General features: G+C 38.2%; 1 long non-coding RNA gene across 1 annotated transcript in view; it reads right to left on the bottom strand.

Annotated features, from left to right (window-relative positions):
* Positions 1–4,139: 4,139 nt before the first annotated feature.
* The window catches only part of LOC309630430, a 118,798-nt gene continuing 101,067 nt past the window's right edge, over positions 4,140–21,870 (bottom strand). The window contains exons 5-6 of the long non-coding RNA XR_014245661.1: positions 9,296–9,419; positions 4,140–4,270 (exon numbers count right to left, since the gene is read on the bottom strand). This is a non-coding gene — a long non-coding RNA (uncharacterized lncRNA). The remainder of the gene's footprint in view (positions 4,271–9,295; positions 9,420–21,870) is intronic.

The following is a 21,870-nucleotide window of genomic DNA, read 5'->3' as shown; positions in this document are numbered from 1 at the left end:
CCACTGGTTCAGCCACTTACTAGTTGTATAACCTGGAGCAAATGACTCTGCATCCCTGTGCCTCAGTTTCCTCATTCACAAAGTGATGAGAGTAACAGTTCTTTCCACAAAGTGATGAGAGAAGAGCTGTGAAACAGTACAACAACTGACAAAGCAAGTCCTTGGTAACTCTGACACAAAACAGAAAATAAAAGGTCAGAACAAGACGAGTAGAATCCCTGAGACGACGGTGGGTAACCCAGATCATCCCATCTTGGGTGGGCCTCTGCTTCTATGTAGCACCAATAGTTCCCAATGACCCCATATTTGGGGTTCAAGTAGGCTGCACTGATAGGGCTTGTGTTAGAGGGCGTGACATGCCCAAGGGGTCAGGCAATTTCACAAGGACCAATGTGACTTCCCTGAGGATCAGGCCCCTGCCTTTGCTTTGGGTCCTGTCACGGCAACGAATACAACTAAGTGCGGGGTTCCAGCACTAGAGCTTCCAAGGGAGTGATGTGCCAAGAGTGAGATTTAACGCTGACGACAGGTGCAGGAGGCTTACTTGGGGAAACCAATACTGCAAGAAGTGAAGCGACTTGCCCAAGATTACACAAAAGGAATGATGAAGGTGGAATTAGCATAGTAGAAAGCATTGTCTCTCAATGGTGCAAAACGGTCTCCAGCTCTCTCTCTCTCTCTCATTTAAGGCATGGTGTTGGCCATGTAAAGAAATGATGGTGGTGATAACGATGATGCCTACGACAACAGCAGTTAACTAACATGGATTGAACACTATGGGCCGGGTGCTGTGCTAAGCATTTTATATGGATTATTTTACTTAATTCACTCAACCCTCCGGTTGAGTGTTCACTATGTGCCAGGTGTTCTTCTAAGCACTTTATACATTCAGATTCATTTCATTGTCACAACAATCTCATGAGGTAGGTACTAATACTATCTCATTTTACAGATGATGAGCTGAGGGATAGACAGGATAGCTAACTTCCAAAAAGCTAGTGAATAGTGGATTTGCAGTTCCGACCCAGATATTCTGGCTGTTTTTTGTTTGTTTTTCAAAACTTCTGATGCAGGAGGTTGTATTAATCACACTCCATAGTCTATAGTACCCTCTCCTCATCGGTCTCTGCAATGCCCCCCTCTTGTCTTATCAATCAGTCAGTCAGCTCACTTTACTTGGGTCTCCCCCCATCCTCCTCCTTTGGCCTAGAAGCAACCATTCTACTGTACTTAATGTGTACCTTGCTGTTTGTGTGAGTTGCAAAATCTGTGTTGTAACACAGGTCGTGTTATGTTGTGTGCAGTTTCTTATTCACTGTTCCAAGGGCAGCAAAAGCCTGTGTCATCATTATGTAAGACCGCTGCTGCTAGAGGCTGCCCCCAAATGCTTGAACTACCATACTAGAAAAGTTAACTCACACACTGCCCTCTCTGCTGATGAGCCTGACCCAGCAAGTGAGTCTGAGAGCATGGAAATCATGTAGTCTTGGTTCCATTTTCAACTAACACATTTGAGTTACTATAGTTACAATACATCTGGAAAGGTCAGCAGGATGAAAGGATAAACTAGAGATCAATGGACATCCAAAGGTTGGTTGGGAGTCTGGCCCCCCTTACTTCCAACAGCTCCCCTAACCCCAGGTCACCCCAACTAACAACAAACCATATAAACATGATGGGCTTGCCATAAAACATGGCTTAGGGCAAATCCCCTAGCTTCCCACTTCCAACCAGATTATCACCCCAAGTCTCTGCAGAGGACTGGGTCCATCTACACTGGAACTTTAGGAAAGCACCCAACTCATATATCCAAGTCAATTCCTGATGGAAAAAAAATATTCTAAAGCTAGAGGTGTAATTAAATGTGTATAAACCAATACAGTCATCTCAAACTCAGACTCATTTGTGGCGAAAAGCACTTCCACCATTCTCTAGTGTTCAAAAATTCCACCTACATCTCTGCCACACTGACCAGCCCCCATTTCTCTCCTCCTCCCCCTACCTACACTACTTTCTTTCTTGCTATCAGGCCTTTTATTGGTTGAATTGTATCCTCCCAAAAAGGAATGTTGAAGTCCTAACCCTTAATACCTCAGAATGTGTCCTTATCCATAAATAGGGTCATTGCAGATGTAATCAGTTAAGATAAGGTCATTAATCCAACATGACCGGTGTCCTTATAAGAAGAAGGCCATGTGAAGACACAGAGATACATGGAGAATGCTATGTGACAATGGAGACAGAGATTGGAGAGATGCATCTACAAGCCAAGGAACACCTAAGAATGCCAGTCATCACCAGAAGCTCGGAAAGAGGCATGAAACAGATTCTTCTACACAGTCCTCAGAAGGAACCAACCTTGCAAACACCCTGATTTTGGACTTCTAACCTCCAGAACTGGAGGAGTATAAATTTCTTTTGTCTTAAACCAACCAGTTTGTGGTACTTTGTTATGGAACCCCTATAAAACCAAACCTGGACAGCCCTTTCTAAGCCTGAGATCCATAGGGAGACATTCTAGCAAGGCTTTGACCAGCATCCCTGGTTCCATCACTGCTGCCCTCCCTATGCAGCCGATCCTGCTGATCCCGACTCTGGATAGGACACACTGTCTAATTTCTCTGCTCCTGTCCACAGGCTATCAGGTGATAGTGAAATTTGATGAATTGGTTATGTTGCAGAGTCATTGTCACCCTTTCCCCAATATGAGTGTACCCCAAGGACTCACCCTTGGTCATCTTTTGCCACTCTTTCTACTCTCCCTTGGTAATTTAATCCAGTCTTCTGTTTCTCCATCTACTGGTATAACTTTGCAGGTCACCTGAAAATCTTTCCAGTCCTGAGCTTTTCTCCCAAGGCCCACATTTCTAGCTGCCTCCTGGACATCACTGCCCAATTGTCTCACTACTTTAAAGGGTTTCATGAAGTCTTGATCCAGCGCCTTGAGAGGAAGCAGTCTACCTCTAAGTCGGCTACCTCTCTTCCTAGTCAGTTTGACTTGAATACAGCTGTGAGATGTATACCTAAGGTTCAAATCCCTGAAGTTTGGCTGCCATCTAGGTAGTTAGGAGGATCTGGTATAGTCCCTTCCAAGGAGGTTCAAGGGCATTCTATGTTCTTAGTGATTCCAAATCAGAAAAGGGGGAGAAAATTGGAAATGTAGCAAGATATTTGAGGAAACTGCAAGACTTTAGAATCCAGACCAGTTTATAGGTATATAGCAAAACCTTAAAGACAATTAACAGAACTAGAATATAATAGCTGCAAAGGTACAAACATGGGCTTCCCTGGTGGCGCAGTGGTTGAGAGTCCGCCTGCCAATGCAGGGGACACCGGTTCGAGCCCTGGTCTGGGAAGATCCCACATGCCGCAGAGCAACTAAGCCTGTGCGCCACAACTACTGAGCCTGCGCGTCTGGAGCCTGCGCGTCTGGAGCCTGTGCTCCGCAACAAGAGAGGCCACGATAGTGAGAGGCCCGCGCACCACGATGAAGAGTGGCCCCCGCTCGCCGCAACTAGAGAAAGCCCTCGCACAGAAACGAAGACCCAACACCGCCAAAAATAAATAAATAAATAAATAAAATAATTTAAAAAAAAAAAAAAGGTGCAAACATAATTTTTCTCTCCACAATTTCCCCCATTAAAAAAAAGATAAAGTTAAACCAATTTGTTTGCATTAAACTTACAGTGACTGACCATATAAACTTTGGTCATATCTGAGTCCATGTATATCTCTCTCAAATATGACATTCCAGTCAAAGCCTTGGTAATATAGCCAATGTTTCCAATTGTGTCCTGTTACAGGAGAACTGATTCATACTGAACTTACGCAAATAGCTAACTCTATTGCTGTGGAAGAATACTCAAGAATTTTCTAATTATGGAGAGATCAGGTAGGGAGAAAAAGTAAATGTTTCATCTGTGTTTACAAAGGTATACTTTACCAAATTGCTGCATGTCATGTATAAATTAAGAGAAAAGGTTTCCTTAAATCTGGGAAAAAACCCATTAAGGAACCAGCAATGTTTCAAACAAAAAGTCATAAAAAATTATAGTCATCCTCCTCAGTTCATTCAGTCCCATGTAATTAACACTTATTTTGCTTGAATCCAGTTTTTCCCTTAGTTCTGGAAGTTCTTACCCAGTTCAGTTTTATGATCTTAAAGTTACCAGAAACCTGTACTTGTCAAAGTCCTTTCCATGAATCTCCTTAAAGATGAAGCACTTTTGCAAGAACACTTTTGAAAAAGCATCAGAGTAAAACAATAACTCTGTAAATGATAAAAGACATAAAAAATGGACATGGTTAAAGATCTAAAAAAGAAAAAAGAAGAAAAGAAAAAAAAGATCTGATGAGAGTTTTTTACAATTTAATTGACAAGGAAATTCGGTTATTTCTGTGACATACACATTTTAAGATAATAATTGTGACTGGTTACATTAGACGAGAACATATCAGATTTCCAAGAATTTCTCTCATTTTCTGGAACACTTGTAACATATATCTATACAAATACAACATAAAGAAGGTTTAATATTACTTCTTATTTGACAATGCTTCCCATGTAATTTAACATATCAAATAAGCCTAATTAGTTTAACCTCTCCCTTTTTATAAGGAGAAAGAACAAATCTTTTGTGATTTTCCAGGGACCCTCTGGGAAATCCTAAAGTTAGTTATAAATCAAAAAGAATTTATTTAGAATTTGATTTTGGGAAGTTTGTAAACAAATATCAAAAGATTTTAAAACAATTGGTCATATAGGATCATAGGTCACTGTGAAACAATACTTAGCCATTTAACCATAGTGACAAAGACTTTGAATGCAAATACAGAAGGTTACATAGTTCTGAGCAAAACTTAGCTCTTTTAATAGGAAGAAGACTAGGTTTACTCAAGTAATCAAAGACCTGATAAAAACAACAAACACAGGAAAGTATTTTGATAAGACACAGAATCTTTGCTCTCTAGGCAGATCACTTAAAAGGTAAAGAAAAACCTTTGTTTACAACGTCATATTAAGAGCAGACCAACAATCCAAAAAAAACCTGTCCTTTCAACAGTGAGAAAACCAAATTTTAATATTGTACCAGCTTACTTTTGATATTAAAACTCATTAACTTAAATAAATTCATTTTAATCTTAGCCAGCTTGACTACATGTAAAATTCTATCCCCAAGATTCCTTTTCCACAAACCTTTAAAATTTTGTACTTGTTTTTCCTCTTTCTCGTTCTGAAATAACCAGTCTCACTTTAGGACAAAATTACTTTCTTTTTCCTCAACAAAAATGCATCTCTATTCCTTATACCTTCTTTTACTGAAAACATACATCCTACTTTCCTTGCAGATGGAGATGTTTCCCTTATTATTTCTAGTAGCTTTAATTATATATATATGTAAAAATATATAAATGTATGTATATATATGTGTAAACAATTGTGAACTGTCTGTTATATTAGCATTCTAATGACAAATTTATAAATACTTTTTATAATTTCTAGAAACATACGCTTTCTCATAGTAAAGTTTTCAGTGTGGCATGAAACATGTTTACTAATAAATCCAAGTATCTTTAGTTCCTCTGGGAAAGGAAGCAAAAGTAGAAAAGCCTGTGTTCAGCAACTAATGTTTTAGCATTTTATCTCATTTGGAAATGATCTAGATATATAATGACTATCCATCATTTAATTTAACTTAGCAAAACTTTAAGGTTTCAGCTTACCAAAAAGATTTGGGGAAACTATTTTAAAAGTTCACCTAAAAACTTTTATCCTGTTTATATCTATTAAATTCACTTACTCTGGATAATTATGTTTAGACTACCTGCAGAAATTTCATGAGACATTAGACAAAGTCAGCTGTCATCCCAAGCTATTTTTCTTGCTGACAAATTGTGTAACAAAGATTACATGAACTTGTTTGACCAAGAAACCCAAGTAGAATAAGTATGCCTGCATTATTTTAATGCTGATAATTCTGAAGACATACCTCTTTTAATTAATCCAACAACCTTAAACTAGCTTTTATTTACCAAAGATTATTTCAAATCATGTGAACTTGAAAAGCATTTGGATTAGTTTCCATTATATTTTTGAGAGTTTTAGGAATCCTTAATTCATATAAGTGCTTAATTTTCTTCAAGCCAAGTAGAGTTCTTTTACAAATTAATTTTGGTACTACCATCCAAAGGTAGAAAATACTACACATCTATTACACACACACACACACACACACACACACACACACACAAACATATAGACAGATGAAAACAGAGATATTATAGCTTCTGTTTTAAAATTACTGCCATGGGTCAGGTATAATAATACAAAACTTACTAGTTATAAAAGAAGTTGTATCAATGTTTTCTGGTAGATGAAATAAGTTAAGGTTACCTGCTCAGATTGCTAGAGCTTTTTACTAATATTTGTGGAGAAGACATATAAGAGATTTTTCATTTGCTTAAGTTTAAAATGACCTCCCCTTCCACTTTTTTTGTTCTAATGAGAATTACCTCCCTGAGGTTTATATTTTAAAGAGATGACCTAGATAAGAGTTCTTGGAGCATTTCTGGTTTTGTAAAGATTCATAAGAAAAGAACAGTTGTTTTTAATTCTTCAAGGAACTGGGTTGCAACTTAAATGACATCATAGGTTGCTCCACCCATCTTTAGAAGGTTTTTCTTTTTCTTTGTGTACATAGTTTTACTTTAGCTTAGTGGAGGAGGCCTAAAAAAATTCCTATCAGGGTCTGAATATCAACTTTTAGACTGGCCAATTTCTGACCACAGAGCTGCTTAAAAATCCTTCTAAATATCTTGTCCATTTTCAGCCAGGACAAACAGTAAATATTTCTGGAAGTGCTAAACAACTCCTTTTTTGTCCCCAAAGAAGGTGCAAAAGATATTCTATTTTTCTCTCTCTATTGGGTACTGTAGACAGAGATCTGGGAGAGTGGGCTCTGGTAAGTATTCTCCCCCTTAGCCGGCTTCTGCCAGTTTTTCCAGGACCACATCTGCAGGCTCTGAGAGGAGTTTAAAGTAGAGAGTGTAGCTCCAGTATCTACCAGAATTTGGCAAGGTTTTCCACTGCTTTTAATTTTAGTTTCCCTTGGCTATTTAAGGGAATAACATTAACAGTTTACCAGAAAATCCCTCAGAGTCTCATCAACTCTGGGAGGGGCCCATACAGGGGCCCTCCTTTGAGGGTCGATATGAGGGCGCTCATACCTACAAATCTGTTGAAAATTATTCATAGGCTGTTTGAGGACATTATCTTTTCCAGAGTCCCAAGTGACTATACAACTGAGACATCAACCCCTGAGTCAGCATTTGAATGATAGACCCCCTTAGGAGACTGTGATGTAGGGGACCCAAGCATCCAAGCTGGCCTTGGAGCTGTTATAACTTTAAAGTCAATAGCTTTGGTGGATTTTTGTTTACAATCTTGTTCCAAAGTCCTTTCAAAGTATTCAGCTACGGTCACAAGTTCAGTCAAACAGGTAGCCAGCCTCCCATCCCATTTTTTTGTCTTTTTATTAATCCACTAACCTCAGGACATAATCCATCTACAAATAGGGTAGCTACAACAGGTTGGGTGACCTCATCTATTGTATGAAACCCAGAAAGCTGTAGGAAGAGCGCTTCCAGATGAGCTTTAAAGTCTGTCACAGATTCATCTTTCTTTTGTTTGCATGTCTGAATAATAGACCAAGGAAGACTCTAGGAACGACTCTTAAAAGATCAGTTTCTACTTTGAGAGCATTTTATGGTCCATAGGGGACCATGTTGAAGATTGAGGATCTCAAATTATCATCCTCAGCGTTTTGCATTTTGCTTCCTTCATTTTTGTGCTTCACCAGATTCTACCAGCATGTGCACGAGCTGATAAAGATCTGTCAGACCAGGGTCATAGGCCCGATAATTACCCTAAATTCTTCAAAAAACTTTTGAAGTGCTTGTTTTTTAATCCTCTCTGGGTTTAGCAAATTCTTTAAGTATGGCCCTTAGTTCAGTCTTTGACCAAGGAGTGAAAGATACCTGAGGAGAATTGCCTGCAACCTTGGATGGTTTTATTTTAAACTGCTTAATAGCCTCTTCAGAATGGAAAAGCAGTTCAGACAGAGAATTAGTGGAACGTGAATACTCAGGTAAATGAGGATAGAGAGGAGCAGTAGGGGCCATGTCAGTCTTACAGTCTTTTATTTCAGGTACCTCTTGTGTCTTGAATTTTTTATTAGCCTTTGCAATGAATCTTTCAATGAAGTTATTTTGGAATCATGAAGCCTTTTGGAGCCTTCTGCATACCCATTAAAATACGTATCTCATTCTGTTTAATTTGGGAACGCTTGCTTTCAAGTTCACTTCATTAGATCTTGTCTAACTGGAACATTCCCCGTAATGGCCACTGTAATCCTAGCTTGGTTTTAGTAAGATTTTGCCATTTTTGTAAAAATCTACAGCTTCCAGGTCAATTTACTTAGACATAAAATAAGCAGGTGTGCTGGAAGGTGGTGTGCTTAACTCTTTAGAATTTTAGAATTTAAGAGCTATTAATTAATTTTAAATTTTATTATTTTTTAATTATTTATTTATGTATTTATTTAGCTAAGCTTCTGGAGTCAAACTAATATTAAGAAGGGAATGTGCTCCTTGGTTGGGAATTGTGTGGTGTTTTACAGTGTACTTCATTGCATGCAAATTTTCTTGAGGTTGGCTGGTGACCTAGTGTCAACCTACCCATTCTATGGCCAACTTATCCTAACACAGGAGTGTTAGAGTTTGGTGGAAGTACTCTAATAGCTTTTAAGTGTTCAATCCATGCCCACCAATTTTTGTGGCTTTTAGGCTTCCAAGATCCTTGTCAATAATAGCCTTTCATACAAAACAAAACAAACAAACATGTGAACCTTAATATACCACGCAGTAACCAAAGAAATGTTACTGCAGACTGGCCAACAGAAGGCACTGTGCACACTGCCAGCCATTCCCAATGTGGAACGGGGGTTGGGGAGAGAATTGAAACAAGAGACCCCAAAGAATGGGGACTGCAAGCTGATTCCAAACAAATGGGAAACTGCAGACTAAATTGCCAACAGTTACCAGTGTGGAATCTGGTCACAGAACCAAGGGCTAAGATTTCCAATTAAATGGGGAATTGAAAACTGAACCAAGGGCTAGGGGTTAGTTCTGGGTGGAACTGTCTGCTAGCTTAAACTGACCTGCCCTGGACTGGAAAACCAATTAAATCAGGAGCTCAATCCAAAGAGAGTGAAACTCAGAACCAAGAGGAACTTACCCATGGCCTTCGGAAATGGCAGGAAGATAGAGAACTCAGTGGGTTTGTGGAATACCATGCCTGTGTTTCTTGTTGTCCTGAAGCCATCAGAAGTTCACTTCAGATCCCAGTGCTGCCACCAAATCTGTTAAAAAAACAACATTCAACTGAGTACATTTTATAGATTTTATTGGCTTTGTTCAGTGATACATGAATTGGGTAGCATCCCATGTAGCATATAGAAAGGAGCTGTACAAAATGGAAGGCTTTTATAAGCAGAAAGGGGCAGGACAAGGAAAGAGCAGATTACCTCATCTTTCTCTGGAGGATGGAAGGGGTCTAACGAGTGGATTACCTCACTAGTGCTGACCAGGAAATTCCAGACTGACCAGTTAAGATTATGTTCCTGGGGGAGGTTGAAACCACAATTAAGTTAGGTATTAAGTCCTGATTGGTGACATGGCTTAACACAAGTGACTCCATTTGGGGTCTGTTGTCTCTTTTTTTTAAATACTAACAATGAATGCTTTGCTCTGCCCTGCCCTCCTAAGAAGTTCCTGCTCTAGCCCCTGAATTTTCATACGTCTTTATATATACCTCTCTTATGACACTGAACATTTCCTTTGTGTATCAAAGTTATTGGTATTAATAATAATAAACATTCTTTATTAAAAATGTAATGCATTATTTCATTTTATCTTCCTAATGACTCTATCCCCATTTTGCAAGTTAGGAAACTGAAGCATGAAAAGGTTAAATAACTTATCCAGGAATGTGTAAGTGGTGGAGTCCGGGTTCAAATGAATAGAGCCTGGAGCCTATACTTCTAACCACTGCTACACAAGACACTACTGTGGTTACTAGACTGGGAGCTCCTGGATGGCAAAAATCCTTGTATGCTCCATCTTTGCATCTCCCAAAGTACCTAATGCCATTCATTGCCCTTTAAAGTTGCTCAGTAAAAAGAAGCACATATTTGGTCAAATGTCCCCTTTCTCTCATCAATAGGTGGATAAATTAGTGGCTGTTACATGGTGTTTAATGCAAATACTGCAGTTTCATTTCCCCAATGCTCCCCCTCCCCCTTTCTCTCTTTTTTCTCCTTTTCTTCCCCCAGCCTGTGGAGAAGGTAATGTTGTTGGGAAGAGCAGAAGGGGCTTCTTTCTACTCTAAGGAGAGCTTGGAGGAGCTCTCCTAGGGACTAGACACTTCCTGAGTAATATTAAGGCAGCAGCCCTTTTTAGCTGGCAAATGCTCTACAGCTTGCAACCTCAGGTCATTCCAGAGAATGAACCTTTTGAAATAAACACAGAGGAAAGGGACCTTTTATTATCTCCAGATGGGACTGTGCAGGCTTGGAAGCTGTAGAAGTAGTTCTGCTATGCCTGGATCACACTTTTCTTATCTTCCAAAAGGAAAGAAAGTTCCTTTCACTGAGAAGTGGTAAATAGTGTTAATTAAAAAGCCAACTTGGATTAGATTCTGCAGATTGACCCCACCCTACCCAATCCATATTTTTCTGGTTTACATTTTATTTAACTTAGCATCCCTCTCATCTTTTTAAAATATGATACTAGGTTGAGTTGAAAATACACACACACACACACACACACACATACACACACGCACGCAAAACTGTTGTTTTTGAATAGTCGTTATCCGAGATTTAGATGTTATTTTATAGAACAAGGATGAAATCTGAAAGTGGAATGTCCTTTAGGGTATACTAGGAAAGGAAGTAGGTTAAAGCATATCTGTAGTATTTTTATTTTTCACTCTGTTAGTGGTGGCCAGCTGGGCAGCTTCCACATAGAAGATGCCCAATAAACATTTATTGAATGAACTCCATACTTAAAAATTTGGGGCTATAACATTATAAAATATAATTTCAAAATGGATGATGCCACCTATTGGTGAAGATAAAATGTAAAACGATCACTAACATAATAAGTCACTTTATGTTTCCCGATCATTTGTTACTTACTCCCATAGAGATTATAAGAATAATTGAGGAGCTGGAAGGAATAAATTTCTTGGTCCATACAGACATGAAGCACTAATGTTTTCAATTTGGTTGCTCTCTACTGGGTGCCTATTAAGTGCACAATACTTAGGAAGATGCTAGAGAAGTGAAGACATAGCCCCTGACTTCAATGAGCATCTTATCTAGTTGGAAAGAAAAGACCTATCTCCTGAGAATAGTCAGCAAATAAAACAAAACAATAAATAACCTGACATTAAAATGCATGATGTTCATTCCATATATATGGTTATATTTTGTTCATTATATGCTAAATGTACTTTTGAGACCCACAGGGCAGAAATAAGTCTCTTTTGCTTATCACTTACCCCAGGACTAGCACATCACTTAGAAGACAATTGATAAACACTATTGAATAATTGAATAATTTAGGTCTCATGGTTAGATACATGTAGCTTAGAGAATATTTTAAATCCTGACTGGCAAAATAGATCAGAAAATACATGTGAACACAGGAAGTCATATGGAGGAAGTGGGGTTTGAGTTCTGGAAAATCCCTCAAGGGATTTATAACCTAATACAGATGAAGCCATCAGTGTAGGGAGATCTCTTGTAATCTTGGATTTGTGTTTGAACTGGAGATTTTTTGTGGCTTGCTGTGCCAACCCACGCTTTTTCCTCAGTCGATGACTGAGTTTTTGCTCAATCCTGGTGAAGTCCAAAAGCAAAGGAAAAGAAGAAGGCTGATAGTGGGTAGCTGCAAGGCTGTAAACATACATTTTACTCCTGAAGTCTTACGGGCATGTGGCCTAGAAAGGTTTTTTCTTTCTCTCTTCCTCCAGCCCAGCTATGTGCTTCAAAGTATTCCTATAATATTTGGTAATATATATCAAGAGTCTTAAAATGGTCGAACCTTTTGAGCTAGTATTTCTCCTTCTAAGAAAGTATGCTAAGGATATAATCAGGAATGTGAACAAATGTTTTCTGGAACAAAGGGAAAAATCTATACTCAATGTGGAAGCAGTTAAGTTTTGCTACAGATTTAAGACAGTTCTCGCACGATATTAAAAAATATGGCACATGTAGGTTATCCCTGAATGCAAGGATTACAGGTTGCTTTGATTTTACTCTAGTGTTAAGAAAGTCTTTGAAATTTAGTGGATGAAATTTAGCTCATCCATTCTGGTTATTCTGCTTTCATTGTCTTTGACTAGACTACTTTACAACTCAGTAGAGAAAGAGGGTTAAGATTTAGAAAATTGATAGTAGTGCAAATGTTTTCTGTCCATAGCTATGTAAATGATTTCTATTAATGTAATGCAAATGAATTTTGCCTGGTAGATAATATAAGTCTCTGTATATCAAATCATTCGAACTGCCTATAACATCTTACTGGTTTCCTCAGTAATTGAGTTAAATAAAATCTTTAATGTGTGTTAATTTGATATTTACATGAGTCATGATTTTACCTTTTACCTAGCTTTTCAAAAGCTATCCTTTAACACTATATATTTCCTATATTCTAGATTTTCTACAATAAACATGTGTTGCTAATTTTTAAAAAATATTTATTTATTAATTAATTAATTATTTTTGGCTGCGTCAGTCTTCGTTGCGGCATGCGGACTTCTCTCTAGTTGTGGCGGGCGGGCTACAGAGCGCGTGGGCTCTGTAGTTGCAGCAAGCGGGCTTAGTTGCCCCACGGCATGTGGGATCTTAGTTCCCCGACCAGAGATTGAACCCCTGTCCCCTGCATTGGAAGGCGGATTCTTAACCACTGGACCACCAGGGAAGTCCCTGTGTTGCCAACTTTTTAGTAAACTTTTAATTTAAGTACATTATACATGCATATCAAATTAAAACATGCATGTTTTAATGAAGTATGTATGCATGCATACATAAGTTTATAGCTCAACAAATTTTCACAAAATTAATACACGTATGTAACCAGTCTTCAGATCAAGGAACAGAACATTATTACCACCCCAGAAGTTGCCCTTGTGCCTCCCTCCTAGTCACTACTACTTCCCCACCAAAACAGACCTGACTTCTAACATCAGAGATTCATCTCCCTGAACAGGAATCGAACCTGGGGCCCCGGCAGTGAGAATGCAGAGTCCTAACCACTGGACCACCAGGGAATTCCCTGTTTAACTTTATATAAATGGAATCACATGGTGTATATTCATTTGTGCCTGGCTTCCTTACACCACCGTGTTCATGAGATTCATCCATGTTGTTGCATAAAGTTTTAGTTCCTTCATTCTCTCTGCTGTGTAGTGCTCTATTATGTGAATAGATTATAATTTATCTATGGGCATTCAGATTGTTTCTGGTTTGGGGCTATTACAAATAGTGTTGCCATGAATATTTGTGTACATATTTTTTGGTGAAAATATGAATACATTTCTGCCAACTATCACATGTATTAATTTAAAATCTGAAAAAATAAACCTAAACTACAAAAAAAAATCAGTTTCCCTTTTTTCTCTACAGATCATTCCATCTAGATAAAATTCTTTTGATTAACAAATTCTTTTAACATGTAAATGTCTTCCAGAAGAATTAATCCTCATTTATGCCTTACTGTGAATTTCTATAATCCGATATTGAGATCAACAGCTAGTTGAGAAGTTTCCACTGGTGCTGAAGGGTGTAAGGAAATCTGGGGTGAGGAAGAGGGAGAGGGAGATTTGGGTCTTACAGAAGGCAGTGAGTGTTGGGCCAGGTGGGAAGATGCAGTGACTTTTCCATTCACTCGAGGTCTTGGCTGTTTCCCTTTGAAAAGAATTGCTACAATAATTGTTAACATGATTTATTTTTTAAAAATAGTTTACAGTTGGCAAAGTGCTTTTATATTCATTACCTTGTTTGATCTTGCTCTCACAAGAAGGTTGGTATTTTCATAACTGTTCTTGTTTTAGATGCTTATATCTTAAAATTGGATATCACGGTTGGAGTGGTAGGTTAGGATACATTTCTTCCCCACTGAGGCCAGGCTCCACAATCTAAGCACATCTAGTTCATGCTCTCCAGGTCAATTTGGTAGTCTCCATTCAGTCCCCATCTCAGAAGTAAGGAAAGAAGGAGGAATTGAAAAGACGGAAGAGCCGAAAATATGTCTTCACCATCCGTAAAGCCGAGCAGCAATCCTGCTGGTCAGATGACAGAGGAGGCGGCTATGGTGCAGGCCTCTGGTGCACGGAGGCGGAATGGGATTCACCTGAAAACTCCTGACAGATACTCTCCTGTGTCTTTTGCTTCAGTGCCCTGAGAAAGGATTAAGGCTGATCCATGCCAACCCCGTCAGTGGGCTCATCTAACTTGGCAAGCATATTGTTGTTGACAGCTTCCAGGTGTGTGTTTTCTTAGACATGGATTCCATGCAAGAAAAATGCAATTCTTGTTGCCAAGGCATTTAACAAGTAAACAAGTTGCAAAATGTTAAAGGGGAACATAAAGATGTCTCCAGGCTTCCCACTGGCCTCATCAGGAACTGCTTGTCTGCCACTTCCCACATTAAACGGCCCAACAATTCTGCTGTAGATAGAGTGTGTTTTATCTTTTTTCTTAATAAATGTTTGAAAATTTATTCTTATATGTTAGGAGCCAGCACTGTATACCCAAAAGGCGCCTCTCATTTAATTTGTGGATTAAACAAATAGTATGATTCCCATTTTAAATCTATAAAAATAAAGGAGTCCAGAAGATTAAATAAATTGTTCTGCATCACATAATAAGTTATTAAAACTGTATTCCTAACTTGTAGTTAGGTATCTATTCAAGTACCTATCCTCCACAGAGAACCCGTGGTCTTGAAGTCTCACTTTCTACAGATCAGAACCATTAACTGCAACCTGGTCAGGCTACCAGTTTTGGACACATTTCCACAGGGCTAGCCCTGCCTCGAGAGCAGGCAGCCTTCAGCTGCTTCTTATTCTCTACCTTTTAAGTATCCAAAGGATTTGGTTATTCCATAGGCCTCTGAGATAAATGCTTGATTATCCCTTCAGGATTTTGAAGTTGTTCTTCGGGGACAGCCTAACCCTGATTGCTCAATTTTGCAGGCAGAAACACAGATTAATCATCAGTATGTGAGTTCCTTTTTACACTATCTGAAGTTTCTTGGATGGCTTTTTAACTTACTTAATAAAGGGGTAGCCTATTTAATGTTTCTTCTGCAAATGGCATTTTCTAAGTGTATTTCAAATTCTAAAAAAAATTTTTTTTCTTACTGATGAATATAAATTTGAGTTTCTTAAAATTTAATGAAGCACTTTACACAAAGAAAAAGAAAAACAGTTGAAGGGCTAGTTATGAACAGCATTTGACACAGACTGGGATTGAGAGTTTTGTAAGGTAAAAAATTATGACGCTATGGTATCTTATCACTAAAAAGTGCTCCATGTGGGGCAGCAGGAGGGAATGAGATGGTTCTAAGAATAGAGTCATGAAATCTGGTTGCCTCTGTAAAAGACTAGGAGCCACTGGGTGCTCACCAGCCAGGTGAAGGTGGAATGAGAGCTACACGTTCTGTTAAAAAAATTTTTTTTAAATATAGTTGTCTTATTACAAAAGGAACACTTCCTCGTACTTCAAATAGAAAACATGACTAAGGAGAGAGGGGAAGAGAATAAAAAACATCTTAATACCACCACTGATTACTAATTTCTGCACTGGCTTTCCATAGTTTTGGGAATTAACTTCTAAATCAAGGGAGGAATGAGAATTACCCTTGAAAATACCTTACATCGTTCAGTGTCAGAATAGAATGTTGCTTCCTCAGTTGAGCCCTTATGAAGTAGTTGTGTTAATAAGCCATGTTATTTAAGTCTAAATAAACAAATAAAAATAAAAGAATCTGTTAATACTAGAATCACATTCATCATGACCAGATACTATAAATATGAACAGTGCACAGGACCAGAAATGGATCAAATTTACATCACCTTTTTCAGATTAACTTCCGGTTAAGTTCAAGCTAACTGACAGGCAGGTCAGGCAGAAATCATCACACCATTTAAAACATTCTCTCTTGTTCTCCTCCTCCTCCTCTCTTTCTTCCCTTTCCCTCTTTCCTTTATTCTTTCTCTTTTGCCTTCTACCTTTACCAAATTTAGGTGAATCCTCATGAAGCTAAATGCAAAATGGTGTGGTGCTGCTGTATTAATACATTTGTATTTATCCTTCAATAACTTTTAAAGTTACAAAAATACATACATACTAATTAAAAAATTCAACTAGTACAGAAAGTATAAAATAAAAAGTAAAAATCTTCTCTTCCCATTCTCGTGTCTCATTCCTTAGCTTTCCTTCCACTTGAAGAGATGTAGGCAAGACCCAGAGTTGGGTTGGGGGTGAAATCAGGGGGTGTTCCTTTTTGCACTTTTATAAACTGTGTCGTTTGTGAGTGGGTCTGACCTAAAATCATTTTAGTGGGATTTGGAGAGCAAGAGGAGATTAAATGCATGTGCACATTCTACCATTTTGAGTTAGAAGCCCTTTAAGGGCTTTTAAAACCACACTTACATTCACACATTTATTTATTTTACAAAATTGGAATCAATTGGTTGATTGGTCACCTGTGTTTGTCCTTAATAAATTTTAAAATCTTATCATATGAATAAATATTTATCTATTACATTACTTTAAATATAAATAGTACACATTATATGGATGTATTTATTTAACTAAACCCTTATTGTTGGTTGCTTAGGTTGCTTTTACTATTTCTGTATGATGAACATAACTTGGATGATCTACCCAGTAGCTCAATCTTTGCATTTATGCTTGATTACTCCCTAAGGATAGAATTCTAAAATTGAAATTCCTCACCAAAAGATACATACATTTTTTCAGGCCTTTGAGTGTATGGGGGCACCTGCTGTTCTTACATTTTAACTGTGTAGTCTAGAAGTTAACAATGAATTTAGCTTGTTTTGTAGGGTGGGCCACTACTTCAAACTGCTTTCATGTCAAGATCTGCCTCATCTTTCTATGTGGGAGTTCCTACTATCAGGCTTATGGGGGTGGAAACATAATCCTCTCCTCCTATAAACTGGAGTGAGTCACTATCAGCTTTCCTTTCTCCACCCTTACTGAGTCCATACATATCCCTGCTTTTTTTTTTTTTTTTTAAGAGGTGGAATTCAGCCTAAGGGATACATTGGAGTGGAATTGGAAAAAAAGCATATGTTGTAGGTCATTCTTGCTTCCAGAATGGAATTTACCTCATCTCTTAAACAAAGTCATCTTAAGATAAGCTATTACCTTAAGAGCTAACTTTAAAAATCTTAACCAATATAACGAAGTAAAAAACATCTACACAAGTCTTTGAAATTATTAGCAGTAAAAATGGTTATTATTTTTTAAAAAGTAATGACATGAACCTGGGATGGACAGTTATTTTGTCAGTAAGATCAATGTGGACTCTCTGACACCTGGGTAGATTCCCTACCTGATTTGTGTTCCTTCCCATTTGCACACTAGATGGCTTTCACAGAACTTTTTGGAACATAAAGAAAACCCAGCACATGGGCATGCACACACACACCCCCACCACCTGCCCACACTCCTCTTTCTGTTTGTCTTGCTATTGCTACTATCACAGCACCAGCACCAAAGTCTAGCAATGGTTTTAAAATGTGTAATGTGGTCATTATGGCTGGTCAGGGCACTTACTAGGTTAAAAAGCAAAGGAAATAGAAAAATGAATTTTCAAAATCTGTAGTGGCATATACTGCTTTAAACATAAAGCACTTTCACACATCCGATGCGATCTTATAATTCTCCTATTAAATAGTTATTAAGACCCCATTTCACAAGTAACAAAATTGAGATGGATGGAGGTTTAAAAATTCCTCAAGACAAAGCTTGGAGTTATCTTCCATTTCAGTCCTCTCTCCTTCCTGAAGGTGCTGTGCCCAGGGATCTCATCCTACCGAAATTGCTCTTAATCTAAGGAGGGAGCAACAAGATAAACTGATCACTCTCTAGGGTTAGGGATTTTATGTTTCCTCTTACAAAGCCATGACATTCTGCCTTCCATCAGGATCATGGACTGTTTGATCAGGCTCCTACATTTCGTGATTACTACATGACGAAATGGAGAAAATGGTGCCGATTTACTTTTCTCTAGGACTAAACTCGTGGTCACAGAAATCTAGGATGAAATGTTCCAGTAAAACTAGTTCCCACAGTAGATCATCTTACATTCAGCTAATTAGGGATTAATTTTCAGGAGATTCCAGATAAACAAGGGTAATTAGAACTTTCTAAAACACTGCTGTAAAGTCTTAAATGATCCCTACCAGAGATCTGTTTTCTCTGAAGTGGCTAGAGGCACTAATTTGCTCAAGTTGAGAACTGTTTTCAGGACAGAGACATCTACCTCATTCTGAAAGAGTAAAGAATAGAGAAAACACCAGACGTTCCACTTAAAATGGTCAGGTTTACAAGTTAAGGTACCCAAGAAATGCAAAGAATGTAACATGGTTCATAATCAAGGACTGTAGTCAGATTAGTTTACAAAATTGTTTTTTGGGGAACATGTACATATTTTTCCATAAAAACCTTATATTTAGTGACTAGGTACCAGATTCATCCATAAAATCTGTCAAAACTATATTGAGTCTACGGGACTTCCCTGGCGGTCCAGTGGTTGGGACTTCACCTTCCAGTGCAGGGGGTGCAGATTCGATCCCTGGTTGGGGAGCTAGGATCCCACATGCCTCGTGGCCAAAAGGCCAAAACATGAAACAGAAGCAATGTTGTAACAAATTCAATAAAGACTTTAAAAATGGTCCACATCAAAAAAATCTTAAAAAAAACAAACTATATTGAGTCTAAAATGGCACTTTCAATTTCCCAAAGATTCCATCCTTAGCCTAATCCCTGTGGAAGCGTGAGTGAACGCTGGGAAGTTGACACTTGAGACCCACTGAACCCTGAGGGGGGACTGTGGGTGGAGGTGGGCCCCTCAGAAGGATCAGTAGTTCTCAGATGAGCATAAGAGGAAACATATGCTACTTCTGGGAGATGACCCAGATGAAAGGGCCATCAAAAACAACAATAGCTGTTCATACATCTGAGTCCCAATTGTCAAATCAATAGTTAGTGATTGAAGCACTTAGGTTTCTTTCTAATTAAGTTAAATTCTGTTTGTGTTTCCTATGAAAGGGACTCTTGTATTTCTTTCCTCCCTATCCCATTCAGTCATCAGAACTGTGTTGGACACATAGCTGGTGCCTACAAATACTCGCTTCATAAATTGAATAAGAAGATTAACTAAGATGACTGGCAAACCTTGGTGTGATGGATCTTTGCAAAGAAAAATTCTGGAGGCAAGTGGAGATGATAATAAGAGGTTTGTCTAAGATCTGAGAGGCAAAGCAAGGGTGGGCAAATGGATTATTAATGAGCATTCACACGAAGAGTAAAGGGAATCAATCCACAGCAAAAGCTTCACCACTAACGAGAAGCGAGGGCTTTAATCTAAGGAGGAGGCATGTTATCTAACCTCAATGTCCTCATTTATAAAATGTAGATAATAATAGCAATTATCATATAGGGTTATTATGGAAATTAAGTAGGACAATACATATAGAATAATTAGAAGAGTGCCTGGCAAATAAGAATTGGGAGAACCTAGGGGCAATTGCTGCCAGGTGCATCTATGCAGATGGTCAGATCTCTAGGGAACCCAGAAACAACAGAAGACTCCTAGACATAAGGGGGCCAGAGGACCCCTACAATGTATATCAGTCTTGGCCTTATCACTGTGAACTAATTAAGGACCAGCTAAAATACTCACCCTGTTCCAGAAGCCTTGGCACTATGTAAGATCCTGAAATTGTATAGCATGGCTTGGAAATGACCATTTCAGTATGACCTGAAATGACCAGTGTTACTTTCCTAAGGACCCAGAGATATAGGGACATGAAATAAAAATTGAGTTGAATAATAAAAAAGTCATATTTCACAACCCACTTCAGCTATTATTATTAGGGAATCAAAGGATATATCCAAATGTCAAAGGAAAGAGCAGGGATTCAGGCACAAGGCAGTTGAGAAGAATTTTGCTCTAGATGCATTTTATTGTTCCAGGGGCCACCCTGTAATTTCTAGAGGAGGATCCTATACAGAGAAATCTGGTTGTAGGGAGTTTGTTTCAAAATCTCCTTTGTATAATACCTTACATCAGATTGAGGCATCAGTTGTTCCATATGAAAAAAATTGCCTGAAGTGGTTGTGCCTCTAAGTGGGGAGAGGTAGGGTGATGGAGCTTGTTTAACCCACCTAGGAGAACTCGCTTTTTCCTCAAGCCTTTTATTTACTTTTTCCAGTTTTACTGAGATATAATGACATATATCTTTACAGGTTTAAGGTGTACTGCATGATGGTTTGACTTACATATATTGTGAAATGATTACCACAATACGTTTAGTCAGCATGCATCATCTCATGTAGATACAATCAAGGGAAAAAGCAGAAAAAACCTTTTTTCCCTTGTGACACGAACTCTTAGAATTTACTCTCTTAACTATTTTCCTATATATTATACAGCAGGGTTAACTATAGTCATCATATTGTACATTACATCCCTCGTACTTATTTATCTTATAACTGAAAGTTTGTACCTTTTGACCACCTTCCTTAAATTTCTCCTCCCCCGGCTCAACCCGTTCTGGTAACCACAAGTCTGATCTCTTTTTCTAAGGGTTTTTTGTTTTTTAAGATTCCACATACAAGTGAGATCATACAGTTTTGTCTCTCTCTGACATATTTTACTTACCACAATGCCTTCAAGGTCCATATTATTGTACATGGCAGGATTTCCTCTTTCTTATGGCTGAATAGTATTCTGCTGTACATATATATATATATATATATACACACACACACACACACACACACACACACACATATATATAATATATCTCACAACTTCTTTATCCATTCATCCACTGATGGACGCTGAGGTTGTTTCCATGTCCTCAAGCCTTTTAGAACAATATTCCATACCTGACTACACTTTCTTAGATTGGATAATATAACTACAAATCTTTAAAAGTATTCTAACATTCACATTTACTCACCAAGTCTAACCTTGGGCTTCTTTTAATTTATTTGAAAGCAGATCAATTCTTGCTGTAAGTTTTGAAAAAGAACACAGTGCTCTTGCAAAAATGATGACATTCCAAGAGGTAGGGTAAGGAAGAAGAGGCAAAGCGAGTGCTTGAAGTGGACTGTTGCCATTAGGGAGGTGTGGAATCTGTAAAATCGCTATCACAGAAAGTCGTATTGAAAAGAGATTCAGTAAAATTCACGGTTTGGAGCTCCATGTTTTACAGTATAAAAACTCACCTAGGTTAACTGTGTTAGATATGGCCTCTTGGCACTCAGCTTCATGTTCACCAACTTCTATAGATACCCCATCCCCATGGCACAGCATTATAGGAGTTGGAAGGCTCAAAACTATATCTCCTACTTTTCATCATATACAGAAATCAGTATCAGATGAATTATAAACCTACATGTCAACAGTAAAACAAGCTTTCACAAGAAAACATAGGAGAATACCTTTACGACCTTGGAGTCAGCAGTCTTAAACTGG

Source organism: Balaenoptera borealis (genome assembly GCF_965194805.1).
Source record: "Balaenoptera borealis genome assembly, chromosome: 6".
Taxonomy (NCBI): domain Eukaryota; kingdom Metazoa; phylum Chordata; class Mammalia; order Artiodactyla; family Balaenopteridae; genus Balaenoptera; species Balaenoptera borealis.
Note: the sequence above shows the minus strand (reverse complement) of the source record. Positions and strands in the feature narration are given on the sequence as shown.